The 22,111-nt window shown below is 46.0% G+C and overlaps 1 protein-coding gene across 1 annotated transcript in view; it reads right to left on the reverse strand.

Annotated features, from left to right (window-relative positions):
• Positions 1-16,245, reverse strand: part of LOC124545314 (ankyrin repeat domain-containing protein 17-like) — a 92,058-nt gene extending 75,813 nt beyond the window's left edge. Inside the window, exon 1 of the mRNA XM_047124216.1 lies at positions 16,160-16,245. The gene's annotated coding sequence lies outside the window, so the exon portion shown is untranslated. The remainder of the gene's footprint in view (positions 1-16,159) is intronic.
• Between the last annotated feature and the right edge of the window lie 5,866 nt (positions 16,246-22,111).

Consider the following 22,111-nt stretch of genomic DNA (forward strand, 5'->3'; position numbering starts at 1 on the left):
TAGCGGGGGTGGCTTATCACGCAAAAGGAAACCATGGGTCAGCCTGGTATGGCCAATGCGGAGACGACACAGTGTGGTCGAGTCCTTGCGGAAGAGGCTAGAGGAAGAACGCCATGGGCCTGTATTCACCTTAATGGCACGAAGTTTATTAGACAGTGGAGTAGCCTCCCAAGAATTGGCCCATGACTGTGCAAAGTGGGATTTGATGTGAAGCCGTAAATCCGCTGCAGGAGGGGTTACGGAAAACGGGGGGTAAGTAACTGCTCCCCCAGCCAAACGATCAGCGAGCTCATTACCCGGGATACCCACATGGCCCGGGACCCATAGGAAGTCAATAGAACAAGCAGCACGGTGAAGATCAGCGAGATGGTCATGGATGGCAGAGACCAAGGGATGGCGCGAAAAACACCGGTCAATAGCAAGAAGGCCACTCATCGAGTCCGTACATAACAAAATGCGGTTGTGTTGGGATTGTTTAATAAAGGTAAGGGCCCGGGAAATTGCCATCAATTCCGCAGTAAACACCCCACATTAGGGTGGCAGTAGATGATTTTCCGTTCCAACAAAGGACGTGAAGGCATACTCAACATGATCAGCAGATTTAGAGCCATCAGTGTAAAAAACAACAGCATCCCGAAACTCCCATAAAATTTGGCGGAAAAAGGAACGGAACACCACCGGGGGGATGGAATCTTTCGGACCGCGGCGGAGATCCATCCGAATTCGAGGCCGAGGAACTAACCAAGGAGGGATGGAGGGGAGGGAGCGAGGAAGACAGGACAAAGAAGGAAGCCGAAAATCACGGGTAAGAGACGCAAGGCGCAGCCCAACCGGTAAACCCGCCCGAGGGCGGGAGTCAGGCGGGCGACGTCCATGGTCTGGGAATAGGATAGAATAGGAAGGATGAGCGGGAGAAGAACGGATAGTAAGGGCATAAGACACCAGAAGCTGGGACCGCCGAACAGAAAGGGGGGGGGATCCCAGCTTCAACCAGGAGACTATCAACAGGGCTAGTAGGGAAGGCACCGGTGGCCAAACGGATACCACGATGGTGGACTGGATCCAGCACGTGCAGCGTGGAAGGAGCAGCTGAACCATAAACTTGACAACCATAGTCCAAACGTGACAGAACTAGAGCACGATAAAGACGGAGGAGGAGGAGGGAACGGTCCGCACCCCAGGAGGAGTGGGCAAGGAAGCGAAGGACATTGAGTTTACGGAAACATCCTACCTTCAGGAGTCTGATATGGGGCAGCCAAGTGAGCTTGTTGTCGAAAAGAAGACCTAGGAAACGAAACTGTGGAACCACAGGCAATCTTTGTGCAGCGAGATAGAGCTCTGGATCAGGGTGGACCGTAGTACGGCGACAGAAGTGGACCACCCGCGATTTTAAAGGAGAGAATTGAAACCCGTGGGAGAGGGTCCATGCAGAGGCACGCCGTATAGCCACCTGGAGCTGCCGTTCTGCAGATGGCATCGAGGAGGAACTAACCCAAATGCAGAAATCATCCACATACAGGGCAGGGGCGACCAAGGGACCGACAGAGGCCACAAGTCCATCGATAGCAATGAGGAAAAGAAGGACACTCAAGACAGAACCCTGTGGGATGCCCGTCTCCTGGGTCCGTGGAGAACTAAAAGCAGTACCAACTCGAACTCTGAATGACCGATGGATCAGGAACTGGCGGATAAAAATCGGGAGTGGGCCCCGAAGACCCCACTGATGAAGGGTTAGTAAGATGTGATGGCGCCAGGCCGTGTCATAGGCCTTGCGAAGGTCAAAAAACACTGCAACCAAATGGCGGCGCCGGGAAAAAGCCTGCCGAACTGCGGATTCCAAGCGAAGCAAATGATCGATTGGAGATCGTCCCTCTCGAAAGCCACACTGGTAAGGGGACAATAGATCCCGAGATTCGAGGACCCAAGTGAGCCGACGGGCTACCAGCCGTTCAAGTAACTTACAACCAACATTGGTCAAACTAATTGGCCGATAGCTGTCAACAGATAGGGGGTTCTGACCAGGCTTAAGGACAGGAACCACAATGCTATCCCTCCACTGAGAAGGGAAGTCACCCTGGAGCCAGATACGGTTAAACACCCGAAGAATATGGTGCCGTTGTGGAGCACTGAGATGTTGAAGCAGCTGGTTATGAATGGAATCTGGGCCAGGAGCCGTATCATGAGAAGCAGATAGAGCAGAAAGAAATTCCCATTCAGTGAAAGGTTCGTTGTAAGATTCTGACTCACAAGTGGTGAAACATAAGGTGACAGCTTCAGCCTGCTGTTTTTGATGAAGGAAAGCAGCTGGATAGGAGGCCGACGCTGATGCCACTGCAAAATGGGTCGCAAGATGTTCTGCAAGAACTAATGGGTCCGTACAAATGCCATCTGGGAGGTGAAGGCCTGGGAGGGTGGACTGCCGATGGCAACCTTGGAGAGAGCGAAGTGTAGCCCATACCCGTGACAGAGGGACGGTGGAACCAAGGGAAGAAACGAATCGTTCCCAACATATCCGCTTGCTCTGTTTGATTAAATAACGGGCTTTAGCGCGAAGGCGCTTAAAGGTAGAAAGGCTGGCTACAGATGGGTGCCTCTTAAAGTGTTGCAAAGCTCGACGGCGATCACGGATGGCAATGGCAATGGCCGTACTCCACCACGGGACTTGCCGACGACGAAATTGTCCAGATGAGCGCGGGACAGCAAGGTTAGCAGCGCGAACAATCGCGTCAGACACGTCACGTAGGACGTCATCAATACAACCCGACAAAGAGGGAGAAAACTCGACCTGTGCAGTATATAGAGGCCAATCGGCGCGGTGGAAAGACCAACGAGGTAACCTCTCCATCGGGGAGCGGGAAGGGAGCGTGATAATCAACGGGAAATGGTCACTATCACAAAGGTCGTCGTGTGGCGACCAGTGTAATGAAGGGAGGAGAGAGGGAGAAGAAAGAGAAAGATCAATGGCAGAAAAGGTACCATGACCAGCACTGAAATGAGTAGGGGAGCCATCATTAAGAAGGCACAGGTCGTGGTCTGCAATAAATTGGTCGATAAGAAGACCTCGTCTAGATGGAAAGGCACTGCCCCACAAAGGATGATGAGCATTAAAATCCCCAAGGAGGAGGAAGGGAGGAGGAAGTTGCTGAAGAAGGGTGGTTAAGGCAGCAGGTGTAAGAGTCCTGTCAGGAGGGAGATAAAGATTGCATACTGTGACTGCAGAGTCTAAGTGGACCCTAACAGCAACTGCTTCCAATGTAGTTTGGAGAGGAATCCACGTGCTAGCAATGTCTGTACGGACCAACGTACAAACGCCACCAGAAGCCCGCAAGGGTCCGACCCGATTTCGACAGAAAACACGGAACCCACGGAGGGTCGGTGAGTGAGCATCAGTAAAATGAGATTCCTGGAGAACCACACAAGCTGCTGAGTAGGACGAAAGAAGGGATTTCAATTCCGGAAGGTGACGATAGTAGCCATTACAATTCCATTGGAGAACCACAGAACGATGGTTTAAATGAGGGCTGAACACGCTAAATCCAGTCATACCGCCGGGTCCCCACCCGTCACCGACAAGGAGGGGGCGACATCCATAAACGACAGGTCAGAATCCGGTTGTGAAGCCGGGGAAGGGACCTCCGGTGACACCAGAGGCTCTTTGTCCCGGGACTTATGTATCTTCTTCTTTTCAGGCTGAGATCGAGGAGGGCTGTGTGGCATAATGGAGCCAGCTGCAGCAAGATCAGGAACAGAAAGAGACCGGGCGACCTGGGGGCCGATAGACCGCGGCTCTCGCGGTCGCCGCGCTGCAGCAGACCTTTGACCTGGAAGGTGCCGGGAAGGGGCATCCCGGGAGAGGCGCCCTTGACCGGCAGACGCCGAAGGAGTGGGACACTTCTCCGGCTGGGGAGGGGGAGCGGCGCCCAGAGGAGAAGGTGTGGGAGCCGCAGGGGAGGGGGGAAGGAGAGGGGTCCGGGACGGGGGTAAGGAAGGGGGAGGAAGGGATGAAGATGTAACCAAGGCGTAACTAGATGTCATGGACACGGTGCAATCGTGCATATTTCTTACGGGCCTCTGTGTAGCTTAAACGATCAAGAGACTTATACTCCTGTATCTTTTTTTCTTTCTTATAGACTGGGCAATCTGCTGAACGTGGAGAATGACTACCAAGACAATTTACACATACAGGAGGGGGAACACAGGGACTCCCCTCATGGAGTGGACGTCCACAGTCACCACAGAGAGGGTCCTGGGTACAGCGAGAAGACATGTGGCCAAAACGCAAGCACTTAAAACACCGCATAGGAGGTGGGATGTACGGCTTCACATCACAGCGATAGACCATAATCTTAACTTTCTCAGGAAGGGTATCCCCTTCAAAGGCCAGGATAAAGGCACCAGTATCAATACGATTATCTTTAGGACCCTTCTGAACACGCCGAACAAAGTGAACACCCCGCCGTCCGAGATTGTCCCGAAGTTCCTCATCAGTTTGAAGGATGAGGTCTCTGTGAAAAATCACACCTTGTACCATATTTAGAGACTGGTGAGGGGTAATGGACACGGGAATTGTGCCAAGATGGGTACAGGCACGAAGGGCCGCAGATTGGGCAGCCGAAGCAGTTTTTATCAGTAACGAACCCGACCGCATCTTGCTCAGGGAGTCCACTTCGCCGAACTTGTCTTCAATGTGTTCCACAAAGAATAAAGGTTTGACACTGGTGAAAGTATCTCCATCAGTCCTGGTGCAAACTAGATAACGGGGGAAAGGTTTTGCCCCTAGACGACGGGCCTGACCCTCCTCCCAGGGGGTAGCCACGGAAGGGAAGGCCGAAGGGGCAAGAGAAGCAGCACTTGAGGAATCAGTACCACGCAGAGAGACGGCCGCAGAAGAGCGGCCAGAGGTTTGGACCCTTATGCGTTTCATCTGCATAGCGTCCGCCCTGATACCACCCACTCCGATCAGGGGCTCTCCTCACGGGCGCCACCCAGCCACAGCAAGGGCCGTCTGGCACGGCGGCCATTGCCGGGAGTTCCGATGCTCCAGGATGACGAGCAACCACTCCAAGGCATGCATGAGGAGGTCACAGCTCAGGTATCAGAAGTGTGATCCCTGTGTGTTCAGGGGGCTCAACCAAAAGGGTACATAGCGACCCCACCACACGGGCTGGCTACCGTGCTGGCTATGCACCCTAGCATCAGACAACGACGTAGAAGAAAAGGTGGAATATACTAGGAGGGCACACGTCGGAGACACTAGGTAAGGTGCTCTTCCCCAAATGGCTCACACTACGGAAGAGAAATTTTGGAATGGAGGTCAAACCCCAGAGGGGGACCAAGGAATGCCAAAAGGAGGAGATGATTACGCAACAAAGCCAGAGTGTAAAACCAACAGAACCAGGAGGATAGCGGGGGCCAACATAAGCAAGGACACCAATAGAGGGAGAGGAGAGAGCGAGGGGAAAGGGGTATGGAGGGGAAAGGAGGGGAAGGGAAAGGAAATGCAGCCCGGGAGAGAAAGAAGGCTGCAATGGCTCGGGGCCCCGTGCTCGCCACGCACGTATCCACGAAAGAGTTGTGGACCCCCTGGGGGGACCTCCAGTTGGCTGTACCCTGTGCTCTTCATTGCATCCGGACTGTACCGTTTGCACAGGGAATGAACACTGTGTTTCTTCTTCTCCTTGGCTGCCATGTTCCTAAGAGGCCCCATAACGGGCCTAACACTGGAGCTCCCACCTACCAACAATCCCACACACTGCCCGGATCTTTCAACCCGAGAGGTTTCCTCTGAAACAGGACAAGCGACTGCATCTCGCTGAGGGACATGGTCAGCCACAGATAGCACCTGGAGCCTGATTGTCAGACTAACGATTGAGGCCTTTTGTTCGGCCCTACCACGCCCTGAGGCGACCTCCTACTCGACCGCAGATGAGGGGTCAACCTGAATGCGAGCAGTAACTGAGATGGGGACTGGCGCGGTCCGATGGCCGGACTAGTGGGTCATGCTGGGCGTCAGGTGAATCCCCTCAACCGGTGGACAACACTGATGCGCGTCCAGGGCAGGCTCAGGCTGTGAAACAGAACAACACAGCCTGGTGCTGAGAGCGAAGTGCTACCACCTCAGCTCGCATCAGCGCACAGCAAACACTGTCACCACCCATGCTAAAGACCGAGGGAAACTACACCACACAAACGACCATCGATACTCTGTGCAACTCTACAGTACACACTGACGATACCGCAACAACGGTGTCTAGTAATTTACATTCACACGGACCGGCCGAGGTGGCCGAGCGGCTCCAGGCGCTACGGTCTGGAACCGCGCGACCAATTCAGTCGCAGGTTAGAATCCTGCCTCGGGCATGGACGCGTGTGATGTCCTTAGGTTAGTTAGGTTTAAGTAGCTCCAAGTTCTAGGGGACTGATGACCTCAGAATTTGGGTCACGTAGTGCTCAGATCCATTTTGAACATTAACACGCAGCGATTCCGAAACTACACTGTCAAAGCGCACAACAGACTGAATAATTCGCTCCTGGTTAGCTGCCTGTCTCATAATATTAGTTGCGGTGTATAAAGTACGTCGCCGTTAAGGCATAGCGGAACAGCTTCACGAACCCAGGTGCGAACTGTTGGGCCAGAAGATCGAGCGCGTCTTGTACCTGCAGTCTCGCAAAAAGTGACAATGTCCAGATTAACCATTACGTCATTTTGGCCTGTCTATTTTCTTTAACGCCTCAACGGATGCTTGCGAGTAAGTAACGATATGGTGTTCCTAGTGTCCCAGTTTGTGTGCTAATAACCCTGCCAGATGTTTTGTCTGAAGGTGGGAGGCAAAATGTTCCTCTCAGCCCATAGTCAGATCAGTTCACCCACTCACCGGCCGCCACAAACGTTTTTATTGGTCACTTTGAGGAACAAGCTCTGAACTCTGCGAGGTTGCGACCATCTTGACGACACCTACTTCAAATATATGATATTGCGGTGCCTGTGTTATTCCGAATTACGACGCAATGTTCCTTAGGACATGTAAGCATGCGTCCATGTCGGGAGGAACAGATGCTGCGGCACTACAGCCGTTATGAAATACACTAAATGTATTCGCAGTTACAAATTTCGACAGCTATCAGCTGTATAATGAAATGTAGACAATGAAAACTTGTGCCGGAACGGGACTCGAACCCAGTTCCCCGTTTACCGGGGGAGCGGTCGCCTTACCATTTGGCTATCCGTGTACGACTCACGGTCACACCCAAACTTCCATACGGCGTCAGCCATGTGTCCACAACCTGTATTTATGTCCAAAGGAACTTTGCACCGTATTTCAGAGTAAGTCAGGCACTGCAGTATCTTATTTATCCGCCGAAAGCGTGCAAGCGAAATTCAATTGAAATGTCTCTCCTGTACAGGAATGTACATAATAGATGTACGAGTGAAGGTTATAGACACATGGTTGACGACATACGCATGTTTGGATCTGGCTGTGCTGGGATAGCAAAATGGTAGGTAAGGCGACCGCTCCCCCGATAAGCTGGAAAACCGGGTTTGAGTGCCGTTGCGGCACAAGTTTTCATTGTATTCATTCTGTCATACAGGGTGGTCCATTGATAGTGACCAAGCCAAATATCTCACGAAATAAGCATCAAACAAAAAAATACAAAGAACGAAACTTGTCTAGCTTGAAGGGGGAAACCAGATGGCGCTATGGTTGGCCCGCTAGATGGTGCTGCCGTAGGTCAAACGGATAAAATAGGAACACCCATTTTTATTACATATTCGTGTAATACGTAAAGAAATATGAATGTTTTAGTTGGACCACTTTTTTCGCTTAGTGATAGATGGCGCTGTAATAGTCACAAACGTGTAGATAAGTACGTGGTAACATTCCGCCAGTGCGGGCGGTATTCGCTTCGTGATACATTACCCGTGTTAAAATGGACCGTTTACCGATTGCGTAAAACGTAGATATCCTGTTTATGTACGGCTATTGTGATCAAAATGCCCAACGGGCGTGTGCTATGTATGCTGCTCGGTATCCTGCACGACATCATCCAAGTGTCGGGACCGTTAGCCGCAACTTGCGTTATTTAAGGAAACACGAAGTGTTCAGACACATGTGAAACGTCAACCACGACCTGCAACAAATGACGATGCCCAAGTAGATATTTTAGCTGTTGTCGCGGCTAATCCGCACATCAGTAGTAGACAAATTGCGCGAGAGTCGGGAATTCAAAAACGACGGTGTTGAGAATGCTACATCAACATCTATTGTACCCGCACTATATTTCTATGCACCAGGAATTGCATGGCGACGACTTTGAACGTCGTGTACAGTTCTGCCACTGGGCACAAGAGAAATTACGGGACGATGAAAGATTTTTTGCACGCGTTCTATTTAGCGACGAAGCGTCATTCGCCAACAGCGGTAACGTAAACCGGCATAATAGGCACTATTGGGCAACGGAAAATCCACTATGGCTGCGAGTAGTGGAACGTCAGCGACCTTGGCGGGTTGATGTATGGTGCGGCATTATGGAAGGAAGGATAATTGGCCCCCATATTATTGATGGCAATCTAAATGGTGCAATGTATGCTGATTTCCTACGTAATGTTCTACCGATGTTACTACAAGATGTTTCACTGCATGACAGAATGGCGATGATCTTCCAACAAGATTGATGTCCGGCACATAGCTCGCGTGCGGTTTTAGTGGTATTGAATAGCGTATTTCATGACAGGTGGATTGGTCGTCGAAGCACCATACCATGGCCCGCACATTCACCGGATCTGACTTACCCGGATTTCTTTCTGTGGCGAAAGTTGAAGGATATTTGCTATCGTGAACCACCGACAAGCGGCAGCGCATTGTCAATGAATGTGCTAACATTACGGAAGGCGAACTCTCGATGTTCGAGAGGAAAGTCGTTACACGTATTGCTAACTGTACTGAGGTTGACGGACATCATTTCGAGCATTAATGGATTAATGTGGTATTTATAGGTGATTACGCTGTAACAGCATGCGTTCTCAGAAATAAGTTCACAAAAGTACATGTAGCACATTGAAAGAACCGAGATAAAATGTTCAGACGTACCTACGTTCTGTATTTTAATTGAAAAAGAGACCTACCTGTTACCAAGTATTCGTCTAAAATTGGGTGGTTCAAATGGCTCTGAGCACTATGGGACTTAATATCTGAGGTCATCAGTCCCCTAGAACTTAGAACTACTTAAACCTAACTAACCTAAGGACATCACACACATCCATGCCCGAGGCAGGAGTCGAACCTGCGACCGTGGCGGTCGCACAGTTCCAGACTGCAGCGCCTAGAACCGCTCGATCACTCCGGCCGGCCCGTCTAAATTGTGAGCCCTATGTGACTATTACAGCGCCATTCATCACAAAGCGAAAAAAGTGGTTCAACTAAAACATTCATATTTCGTTACGTACTACACGAATATGTAATTAAAAAATGGGGGCTCCTATTTTAAAAAACGCAGTTGATATCCGTTTGGCCTACGGCAGCGCCATCTAGCGGGCCAACCATAGCGCCATCGGGTTTCCCCCTTCAAACTAGACGAGTTTCGTTCTTTGTAGTTTCTTCGTTTGAAACTTATTTCGGGAGATATCTGGCCCGGTCACGATCAATGGACCACACTTTACAGGTGATAGTAGTCGACCTTTGTAACTGCGAATACACTTAATGTCGTTGGCATGGCCTCGTAGTGAAAATACACTGGAGCAGCTCGTCGACCAGATGAACGGTGTCTATTCCAACATTAAAATTACTGAAACTTCCTGGCAGATTAGAACTGTGTGCCCGACCGAGACTCGAACTCGGGACCTTTGCCTGGAGTCTCTGTCGGGCACACAGTTTTAATCTGCCAGGAAGTTTCGTATCAGCGGATACTCCGCTGCAGAGAAGATCTCGTTCTGGATTAAAATTACTGTTGAGCCGGGGAGATATAGGAAACTACCGTTCTTGGATGTTTAAGTTAAACGGAAGGCAGGAGTGCGGCTTGGTTGTACAGAACACAGAAAGCCTACGCACTCTAACTGGTACTTAAACGCCACCAGTTTGCATCACCCTGCGCGCAAGAAAGAGGCACTGAACACGTTAGTACACAGGGCAAAGATTACTTCTGACGACAATCTACAGCCTGTATTTCAGCATTTGAAGTAAATGAGAAATTGCTAACGCTTTCAAGTGCAGTCGACGAAAGGCGCATCGTGAATAGGCAGAAGAGGCCAAGCCATCTGCATTCCACGCATACTCTGGAGCAACCACTATCGAGAGAGGGCGCGTACTGAAAAGACGGACTCCTGCAAGATGAGAGATACAGTGTGTTACGCCCGTTAAAGACAATATAGGTCGTAGGGATCTAGACGGGTATGGTGTCCCCTGTAAATATCGTAGTATTTACACAGGTTATACCTTTAGCACTGTTGCCGACTGTTGTGCTAAACATTCACGGCGTATCGAGACGTGAACAGGAAAATTAACCAACAGGTACAAACTTCAGTTCATTATGTGAGTGAGAAATTAAAAGGCATACTGGAAGAAAAAATTGAAACACTAACACGCACGTATGGACAGGAGCTATCCAGAATCAGAGAAACTCATAATAATTTACAGGTAATGCAAAAGAATACGCAGGTTAACATAGACAATGTAGAATCAGAAGAAGCGAAGCTGCATTGTTTCTGTGACGTTTTGCCAGAAAATGCAGAGAAAACCACAGTGGAGACAGGATTACTTCAGTTAGAACACAAAAAGAACTCAGACATTGTGCAACTTTACGAAACGGTAAAAAGTAAGGCAAAGGATGAAAACACAAAGTTCGCGGAAAAGTGCGTACGCGAACAGTGTACTGATGTTGAAGCGGTAAAGAAAGTAATTGGGGACAAGGAGGAAGAAATTCTAAAACGCGTAGAACATGATATCAGAAAGGTAGAACAAAGGTTAAGGGACGAAATAGTTAGCAAACAAAGTACGAAGATATCATCACCAGGGGAGGCGAGGTGTGACCGCGTGCCGACGCGCGACGCGAGCAACGGGCAAAACTTTTGTGGAACAGATATGCCATCACCGCAGGTAAATGCTGTTCCGCCCTGCTGGCCAGCGTTGTTAATGCACGAGAGTTTAATAAAACATCTACAGTTTCCTGCATTCTCAAATGAAAAAAAATAACGCACCTGGTAGTGTGTCCGATGCTTTAGATATGTACTGCCTAGAAGCTCAGAAGATCAAATACGAGGTTGACACCCTTTTATGGGCTACAGAAATGCAGGAACTCTGCGAGACATTTTGGAAATGCATCTTTAGATAAATACTGGTCAAAGCTATCCAGGAGATTTAAAACGAGAGGTATCATATCATCCAAAATTCGGGGCTAAGAAACTATTTTGAAACATACCTAAACAAAACACAATCCGGGAATAATCCGATATCTCATGTCGATGTATTGAAAATCTTCAAGAACAAGGTAACTGCAAATGTTAGGGAAAAATTAGTAACCATTCCCGAATATGATCTCGAGCATTTTCTGTCAGCGCTCGACTCAATAGATCTAGTTCATGAGGATGGACAAGCCATTCATAGTTATCGTAACGGTAATGAACACAACCCAAACGGGAACAACTACGGTAACGGCAATGGCTTTGGAAACTATAATTGTCGTGTGCTTATGAAATGGCATCCGTATGCACCGCCGCGCCACAATGTAAATCCGTGCCACAGGGTGAACGAAGGTACGAAAATAAATATCAGCCCCATAGGTACGGCAAAGGCATAGACAGGAGAAATTATAGAGAAAACTTTGACACTAGGCGACAAGGAAATGCAAATTACCAGGATCGGAATATGCAACAGGGATACGAGAGAGAACTTGCAGCCCTTACAGTCGAAATGAAACAACCGGGACACGAAGTGGCGAGTACGCGAACGTACAGTGAACATAGAAGAGACGGAAGAAAATTAATCCATACCTTTACCGCCCCCACGAAATAGTAATCGAGCGTGACTAGAGGAAGAAGCTAATGAACTGTCAGTGTGCCACAGTACTAATATGACAGACATAAACGCTAACACGAACAGGAACGGAAAGGAGGAAGTTTACAAACAAACCTACACATACACCACATCCTGGGTGCTACTTGATAAGAAATATAAAAAAATGGTAAAACAAAAGGCATGTATCCACATGAAGATTTGCGGAAATTTATTAAATGAAAATTCAAGTCTCATTCTTTCCTTATCTGTTGTATCAATAAAACGCAAGAAGGTAGCTTTGGCGCTCTTTGACGAATAAACCGACTGGCGCTCGGTTCCTCTCGAGCTAGGGGGTACAATATTTATATTCTCGGAACTCTCCCCCTCTTCTATTGCCCTGTTTAGCCAATTAAGGAATGTTCAGTTTTCTTATATCTAACATGCAGAGAACGACATGCAACCTAGTGAATAGAAATTTTCCTTGTATTTTGATATTTTACTTTCTTAAAACTTAAATATCTATAGAAGCAAAGGAAACCTTTTGATACTTCTTAAGGAAACACGGAATATACAACAAGAACTAAAAAAATTGTACACAATACTGAACGAGCGAAAACCATTTGATGACAGTTTTACTACTTCAGGCGAAAAAAAAAACAAGACTGATGGAAAAGAAAGGAAAGCACAGCCGCGAGATTTAAGCGGGAGGGCACTTCTACAGTTTAAGGGGTACATGCGCTGATCACGAGAGGAAAGTACCTATTTTTGGAGGAAACGCGTATTTCTGAAGATATAAACATATACATGTACGGAATACCAAGAATTTTTATTTCAAAAATTGTTTGTTGCAGTCATGTCTGATGCGCTGAACTGTCTCAAATTTTTCATCTAAAATGTATTGCATGTGTACACGGAATTTCAAAAACTTTTTTGCAAACAAGATGGAATTGATAAGAAAATTCTCAAAAAATCACATTTGTTTATTTTGCACGGATATACATTAAAGCTCGAATCACAGATTACATAAAAACACCTAGGCCTACCTCAAGTTAATTTGCAGCATTATGATAGATTTTTCCAACATGCTCAATGAAATTGTGGAATGGATTTTGCCCAAAACGTTGATGCCAGAGAAGTTCCGCCAGGTAGTTATTCAGCACAGCACGGTGTTCCGAAACGCCTTTTATTATTTTCTTTAGCTTTTAGCCAGACTGACTCCACGTGATTTTTGGTTGCGTTTGTAAAGGGATCGACAAAATAAAGCGAATGACTAACACTTCAAAAATAGGTACTTTTCTCGTGATCAGCGCATGTACCTCTTAAACTGCATAAATGCCAGTGGGAGGTATGAGCGATAAAGTGTACTGAGACGCGCAGCCGCGCTTAAAGCGGAGCGTACTTATAACAATTATATACGAAGCGGCTAACAGCTGATCGTAGGGGACAAGTATGCAAAAAGCAAGGTTGAGTTCAGTGTCCCCTGTAAGATTCGCGCGAAGACATGCTGCGCACCGCGACGGAAACCATTCTAGAATTGAAGCGGGCTGGCATCCACGACGCGCAGCCAACTGGACAAAACAGAAGCGACACGAAATGGAGTACCTATCAGCTGATTACTCTAACGTAAATCAGTTATACAAAACTAAGAGACATTTATTCCCACGTTGGAGACTATACTGTAAAGAGCACTAATGTTAAGAGCATATCATTAAGTTCAGCATACGTAGTTTTAAGAAAAGGAGCGAATTGACGAATGTAAACTATAAGGAGCGTAGAATACGCTAAAATTTTTTACGCTTAAAACAGGCTATTGAATGTACATAGTAAGAAATAAGTATTGAAAGTAGAAGGGAATATACACAGTAAATATACACCTGTCCGACTATATACAACAGGATTAAGACAAGTTTAAAAGTAACAACATGTACACTTAAAAGAATGCGATTAGCACAGAACATAAGAAATAAACGACTTACGTAAGCGCGTAAGTATGCGACGGTAAGGTTCATATGGTTCAAATGGCTCTGAGCACTGTGGAACATCTGAGGTCATCAGTACTCTAGAACGTAGAACTACTTAAACCTAACTAACCTAAGGAAATTACAACCATGCCCGAGACAGGATTCGAACCTCCGACCGTAGCAGTCGCGCGGTTCCGGACTGAAGCGCCTAGAACCGCTCGGCCACTGCGGCAGGCTGCGACGATAAGAAAGGTAGAATGAGAGACACATAGAAAAATGCGTGTGACAGACGTAAACTATAAAATAACATATCGTACAAGATTTGGCGAGAGGAGTAGTTCTGCACTTTTAGAACTACACTTCTTTACAGACATTATGAGTAGCGAGCTTTATGTACAGGGAGAGTACACACTCACAAACGTGCTATTTCAGAACTCACTTCTGTTAGTTGCTATTAATTACATGCTACCTCATAGGAAAACCATAAGCAGCAAAATAAAACTGTAAATATGGATCGTGCAACACGCTGGAGATAAGCTACGTAAATACGAAAATCAGCCAATACGGACAACGTAATTACTTGAACTTAAAATAACTGAGGAAAGTAGGCCCAACTACGTCAAAAAAAAAAAAAAAAAGAAAGCAACATGGAGAAATAAATGAATTTCGCATCTGGATAATACTTGGAAGTAGAGAGAGTGAAAGATTTTAGATTCAATTGGAGGTATTAATTAGTTAATATACGTTTGTGGTGACATATCGTACATCGAGTGAAACTGGAAAGAGAATGAAGGTGTATTAGATTGATACGAGTTTGTTTATATTTGCGGGAAGAAATAAATAGAGCGGTGGTTCCAGTGTGAGAACCCCACAGGTAATACATGGGTATAAATAGAGATTTATGTGGAAGATTTTTAATGAATAACAAATACACGTTTCCTTCAAAAATGGGTACTTTTCTCGTGATCAGCGCATGTACCTCTTAACTGCACAAGTGCCTAATTATGTGGATATGGTGATGAATATGAAGATTATTACTACAGGGCACCTAGGAAATGGACACGAAGGCGACAAAGAATTTATATATATGTAAAATTCTTGGAATGAATGGTTGTATGGAGTGTGGAAAGCGAAGTATGATGATGCATCAACGGTAAGTAATTATGGAAACGAACATGTCGAAGAAACAGTGAAGTCAATACTAACAAAGTTACATAGTACCCATAACGTATACCACAACACCGTGATTTTACACACACACACACACACACACACACACACACACACACACACACACACACACACACACACACAGACTGTAAGATACCTTAGTATGAAAAATATTTCCTTTGCGACCAACTGTTATAGCTTGAGCAACTATAAGGTGAATATAAATGAAAATATGATATACAATTCGTACGAGGAATGTACACAAAATGCAGGGATACAATACTTTGTGCACTGAGTTTCTGACACGTGCAGAAGCAAAAGAAGTACATTTAACATAAGCACCTTCTATAACGGGAATGAATTATGAGTGGAATTTCACATGACAAAAGACAGTAAAATTACCGGTCACAAGTTACGAAGTTAAACACTTATATGTAGTCGCATCAATAGGGCAGAAATACGGCTTAAAATATGTGTACACGGAGGTGAAATATTACGACGATTAACAAGCAGTGATGAGGCAGGATTGTCAAGGGATAAAACATCCCACACACTCGCTCACAAACGAGCATTTGTAAATATTGCACATAGTATGAAGTTTACCAGATGCCAAGAATACAATAAGTACACTAACGACGCACTACAAGTAGCAATTCTAGAAGTAGTTTGATCTCTGAAGCTGACACTAGCAAATCCTCTTTTTCCGTGTAGTGAGAGCTCACATATAAAATGTGAATGTGAAATGGACAGTTATTTGCCTACTACATTGTCAATGTTTATGTCTATGTAAAATATATGTACTTTTGTCAATTTTATGTGAAATTTTATTCTTGAAGAACCTTTTATGTATGTATGTGAAGTGCAACGCGACGGACGCGTAAAATACTCGCACGTGTGAAGTGATACAAAAATAGTAAGCCCTGATAATAGTGAAAATAACGGCTGAGCCGTGATAAGAGTAAACGCTACAATGTATCGAAGTGAAAACAAACTACAATGCACAACGGAAGATAATGCCAAATCCTGCGATGCGGTCCTTACCTTCAATGCCACTGGCCGAAAACCTCGTCCAGATGCGAGATGACGTATTTTGTTGTTCTTCGGGTCGAACGTTGGAGCCGAATCCGTCGTATACCGTCTACGGAGCGGAGGACTACAACACCGACTTCTTAAGCCCAAAGCGACTTCACAGTGTATGCGCGGGCTGAGCTGCTGCTCACGTGGCGTTAGCGTCACTGCGGCCGGTGCGGTAAACAATCAACTGCTGCCAGCCACAAGCGCAGCGAACAGTGACATAGCGTGTATCGAAGAACACCTTCCCAGAATTTCCAATGAACCAAAAGCCAGTGAGAAAAACAATAAAAAAGTGAAAGTACAATTTAAGAAATGTGAAACTTTTCCCCTGTTCATACAGCTTAACAAGTGTAACGAGAAATAACAGAGTAACACGTTGGCACAACATGGACGTGCAATTATTTAGTAGGAATGTATGTGAAATTGTGAATGTGTTTATGTGTATGTATTTGCAATGGAAAAAGAAGTGAAGCTTTGTAAATATGCTTGTAGTTTTGTTGTTGTGGTCTTCAGTACTGAGACTGGTTTGATGCATCTCTCCTAAAGCTTCTATTCTCTTCTTGTCCAAACTGTTAATCGGCCATGTTGCACTTCCATACATGGCTACACTCCGTACAAATACTTTCAGAAACTACTTCCTGACACTTAAATCAATACTCGATGTTATCAAATTTCTCTTCTTCAGAAACGCTTTCCTTGTCATTGCCAGTCTACATTTTATATCCTCTCTACTTCGACCATCATCAGTTATTTTGCCCCCCAAATAGCAAAACTCATTTAGTACTTTAAGTGTCTCATTTCCTAATCTAATTCCCTCAGCTTCACCCGACTTAATTCGACTACATTCGTTTTGCCTTTGTTGATGTTCATTTTGTATCCTCCTTTCAAGACACTGTTCATTCCGTTCAACTGCTCTTCCAAGTCCTTTGGCCGGCCGGAGTGGCCGAGCGGTTAAAGGCGCTTCAGTCTGGAACCGCGCGACAGCTACGGTCGCTGGTTCGAATCCTGCCTCGGGCATGGATGTGTGTGATGTCCTTAGGTTAGTTAGGTTTAAGTAGTTCTAGGGGACTTATGACCAGAGCAGTTGAGTCCCATAGTGCTCAGAGCCATTTGAACCAGCCAAGTCCTTTGCTGTCTCTGACAGAATTACAATGTCATCGGCGAACCTCAAAGTTTTTTATTTCTTCTCCATGGATTGTAATACCTACTTATACAGTAGGGGGGCCTTTGTGATAAACCTTTTGCATTTCTTACTTTTATATTTTCGTTTTCTTTAAAGGCAAAGAGAAAAGGTGAAGAGGTAGCCTCGCGTAGAACCCGTGCCTATCGTCATGTATTTTTGATTTTCAGATGATAAAAACATAAGATGTTTTCCGGTTCCTCAGTACCAGAAGAGGATTCGCGCTAGTGGAGGAAGGAAGACGCAAGTATCTTGGCGCGTAATCGAGTCAGTCATTCAGCCGATATGAATAATTGAAAAGTATGTATTTTCTATGTGTATCGAACAGAAGAATATGGTATTGTTTTACTATCTTAAAGTTTGTCTGAGTTATTATTTTGAGTAGTACTATAACCAGAAGAACTGAAGCCCACCTGTGTACTTCGGAAAATTACGAAGATCCGATTGTAAAAGTAACGATGAACACGTTCAAGATCTTGTAGGTGGATACGGAGATCAGACGTAGCATTATTAATTGGTAAGCAAAAATATACAGAGGGAAAAAGAGCATTTTGTGCGCGGTGTACCAATATGGACTAATAAGAATTCATTTGCAGGCATAGCCCAGCTTATGTGCTTGTCCGAGTGCCGAAAAATTAATGTCATTAATTTCAATATAACTAAAAGGGCCACATTTTATTTTTTATTATTGCATTAGTACTTTTTATTATACTATAACTCTGGGGTGGAACAGTCGAATCTCACTGACTATTGCAGACAAAACATTTTTAACTGACTACAGCAACTGGGTAGGATCAGAGGTAACGAAAATGCAAGTGATAATCGAATAGTGAGTGTTATTCAGGGTCTTGTTTTATCTGTGGGAGAGTAAATTTGAGCGCGAGAGCGGATGATGAAATTATGTGCGCGTTAAGTCCACTGCTTAAATCGCTCTGACAGTGAGAAATATTTTGGATAGAACGAATTAAAACATTTATGTTGAGAAGCATGACTGACTGTAATTGTCAACTTCGTTTGCAATTAACAAAGAGACCTCAATCCAGGTACGCCCTAATATTTCGTAAATCGAGAAAATGAACTAACGTGGCTCGTTACAGTTATAATATGAATTGCAGTGATCGGGAAGAGAAAGGAAGCATGGGAGGCAATGGTAAGCGGAGATGTGTAGTAGTCCAAGAAAATTCTGTCTGGGTAGTTATTCGAATATAAAGATTATTGAAACAAATTTATTCGCCAGTAAATTATTTGCAACCTACGTAACAAATAACGCATAATGCTATCATAATTTGTCTACTTATTGTAGAGAGTTATGTAACTAGCATTTGTTTCCTTGCCTCAGCGCAGTTTTTGTTTGTTGGTGGCGGAGCTCGTCTAACATACGATCTCTCGGCTTGTCTGTCAGCAATTACCTCTTCCCTTGCTTCGCACACAGCTCACCTTGTCACCTTGTCTGCTGCAAGAAATACCCAAAGTTGATTCCGTTCAAAACACCATTTCCTTTATTTTACTCATTACAAACTACTGCTGCCCCTAGGTACTTGCTGAAACCATCGTGGCTCTCTATTAACTTCGTGTCTGAGTCAGTAGTAGTCTCTTCGCTGGAAGTCACCACTTCCTGAGCAGGCTGTTTTTTGAAAAGAGGATTATAGTCCGTGAAAGGGATAATCTATATGCACGCGTCTCTGCTCCATGGTCTTTTTCACTAGCATTCTTCTCTGCTGTGATTCTTCATCCTCACAATCCGTCGGCTTTTCGATCGAATTCTTTCCTTTTCTCAACACCACTCGCTTCCTCTCGTTGCTTGCATTCTCTGTTGACGTCATTTACGATAGCACTATTCGTTATCGGCACTTCCATCCCTAATTCCGCTTGCTGAAATCGAACCCTGTCAGCTTCTCTGCTAGTAGCCTCTTCTCCCCCACTAGCGAATGTTTCTTCTTTCTTTTCCGCTGTTCGTATCACATCAATCTCTGTGTATTTTCGGTTGCAATACAGCTTTCCGTGTGCTCCCTGCCGCCGTTGGATAAGCAGCTGAGCAGCAAGTCGTATACTCCTAGCTCACTCATTTGTTACATAGTTTAATTCTTAATTTCTTTGCCTGTTTTTGGTACTTGCATTGTTTAATTCATACATTTCGAGCGTATTATAGTATTTGAGAGTTGTAGCATCGCGTTTTAGTACCTGAATAGTGTAAATTCGCGTAGTCGTTTGTCTACTGTTTTGTTTTGAACGGCCAGTGTCGGTTGGTCACAGTCAGTGTGCTCCCTGCCGCCGTTGGATAAGCAGCTGCAGCAGCAAGTCGTATACTCCTAGCTCACTCATTTGTTACATAGTTTAATTCTTAATTTCTTTCCCTGTTTTTGGTACTTGCATTGTTTAATTCATAAATTTCGAGCGTATTATAGTATTTGAGAGTTGTAGCATCGCGTTTTAGTACCTGAATAGTGTAAATTCGCGTAGTCGTTTGTCTACTGTTTTGTTTTGAACGGCCAGTGTCGATTGGTCGCAGTCAGTGTGCTCCCTGCCGCCGTTGGATAAGCAGCTGAGCAGCAAGTCGTATACTCCTAGCTCACTCATTTGTTACATAGTTTAATTCTTAATTTCTTTGCGCGTTTTTGGTTCTTGCATTGTTTAATTCATAAATTTCGGGCGTATTATAGTATTTGAGAGTGTAGCATCGTGTTTTAGTACCTGAATAGTGTAATTTCGCTTAGTCTCCTTCCGCCGCCGAGCAGTGTCAGCAGTGCGCAAGTAGCAGCATTACTGCATTTACTAGGCAATCTTGTATTTTAATAACCGTTTAAATTTTGTCGATTTGTTTACGCTCTCTGTAGATTAGTTCAGACGTTCTTAGCAAAACAGTTTTTAGCATGGATAGGGACTGCAACTGCTGTGTTCGGATGCAGGCTGAGTTGGCATCCCTTCGCTCCCAGCTTCAGGCAGTGTTGGCTTCGGTCACACAGCTTGAGGCTGTTGCCAATGGGCATCACTGTGGGGGTCGGGATGGGGGTTTGTCGGGGACGGCCAGCTCGTCCCACGCATCCCCTGATCGGACTACGACTGTGGTTGCCCGGGATACTGCCCGCATTGAGGCTGATCCCTCACCTGTGGTAGAGTGGGAGGTCGTTTCAAGGTGTGGCAGGGGGCGAAAGACATTCCGGAGGGCTGAACGGAAAGCCTCTCCAGTTTGTCTGACGAACCGGTTTCAGGCTCTGTCTCAGGCAGATACTGATCTTCGGCCTGACATGGCTGCTTGTCCTGATCCAGAGGTTGCCCCTCAGTCTGCAAGATCCGGGCAGTCGCAGAGGGTGGGCTTACTGGTAGTTGGGAGCTCCAACGCCAGGCGCGTAATGGGGCCCCTTAGGGAAATGGCAGCAAGAGAGGGGAAGAAAACCAATGTGCACTCCGTGTGCATACCGGGGGGAGTCATTCCAGATGTGGAAAGGGTCCTTCCGGATGCCATGAAGGGTACAGGGTGCACCCATCTGCAGGTGGTCGCTCATGTCGGCACCAATGATGTGTGTCGCTATGGATCGGAGGAAATCCTCTCTGGCTTCCGGCGGCTATCTGATTTGGTGAAGACTGCCAGTCTCGCTAGCGGGATGAAAGCAGAGCTCACCATCTGCAGCATCGTCGACAGGACTGACTGCGGACCTTTGGTACAGAGCCGAGTGGAGGGTCTGAATCAGAGGCTGAGACGGTTCTGCGACCGTGTGGGCTGCAGATTCCTCGACTTGCGCCATAGGGTGGTGGGGTTTCGGGTTCCGCTGGATAGGTCAGGAGTCCACTACACGCAACAAGCGGCTACACGGGTAGCAGGGGTTGTGTGGCGTGGGCTGGGCGGTTTTTTAGGTTAGATGGCCTTGGGCAAGTACAGAAAGGGCAACAGCCTCAACGGGTGCGGGGCAAAGTCAGGACATGCGGGGACCAAGCAGCAATCGGTATTGTAATTGTCAACTGTCGAAGCTGCGTTGGTAAAGTACCGGAACTTCAAGCGCTGATAGAAAGCACCGAAGCTGAAATCGTTATAGGTACAGAAAGCTGGCTTAAGCCAGAGATAAATTCTGCCGAAATTTTTACAAAGGTACAGACGGTGTTTAGAAAGGATAGATTGCATGCAACCGGTGGTGGAGTGTTCATCGCTGTTAGTAGTAGTTTATCCTGTAGTGAAGTAGAAGTGGATAGTTCCTGTGAATTATTATGGGTGGAGGTTACACTAAACAACCGAACTAGGTTAATAATTGGCTCCTTTTACCGACCTCCCGACTCAGCAGCATTAGTGGCAGAACAACTGAGAGAAAATTTGGAATACATTTCACATAAATTTTCTCAGCATGTTATAGTCTTAGGTGGAGATTTCAATTTACCAGATATAGACTGGGACACTCAGATGTTTAGGACGGGTGGTAGGGACAGAGCATCGAGTGACATTATACTGAGTGCACTATCCGAAAATTACCTCGAGCAATTAAACAGAGAACCGACTCGTGGAGATAACATATTGGACCTACTGATAACAAACAGACCCGAACTTTTCGAATCTGTATGTACAGAACAGGGAATCAGTGATCATAAGGCCGTTGCAGCATCCCTGAATATGGAAGTTAATAGGAATATAAAAAAAGGGAGGAAGGTTTATCTGTTTAGCAAGAGTAATAGAAGGCAGATTTCAGACTACCTAACAGATCAAAACGAAAATTTCTGTTCCGACACTGACAATGTTGAGTGTTTATGGAAAA

The sequence above is a fragment of the Schistocerca americana genome, chromosome 8 (assembly GCF_021461395.2).
Source record: "Schistocerca americana isolate TAMUIC-IGC-003095 chromosome 8, iqSchAmer2.1, whole genome shotgun sequence".
Lineage (NCBI taxonomy): Eukaryota > Metazoa > Arthropoda > Insecta > Orthoptera > Acrididae > Schistocerca > Schistocerca americana.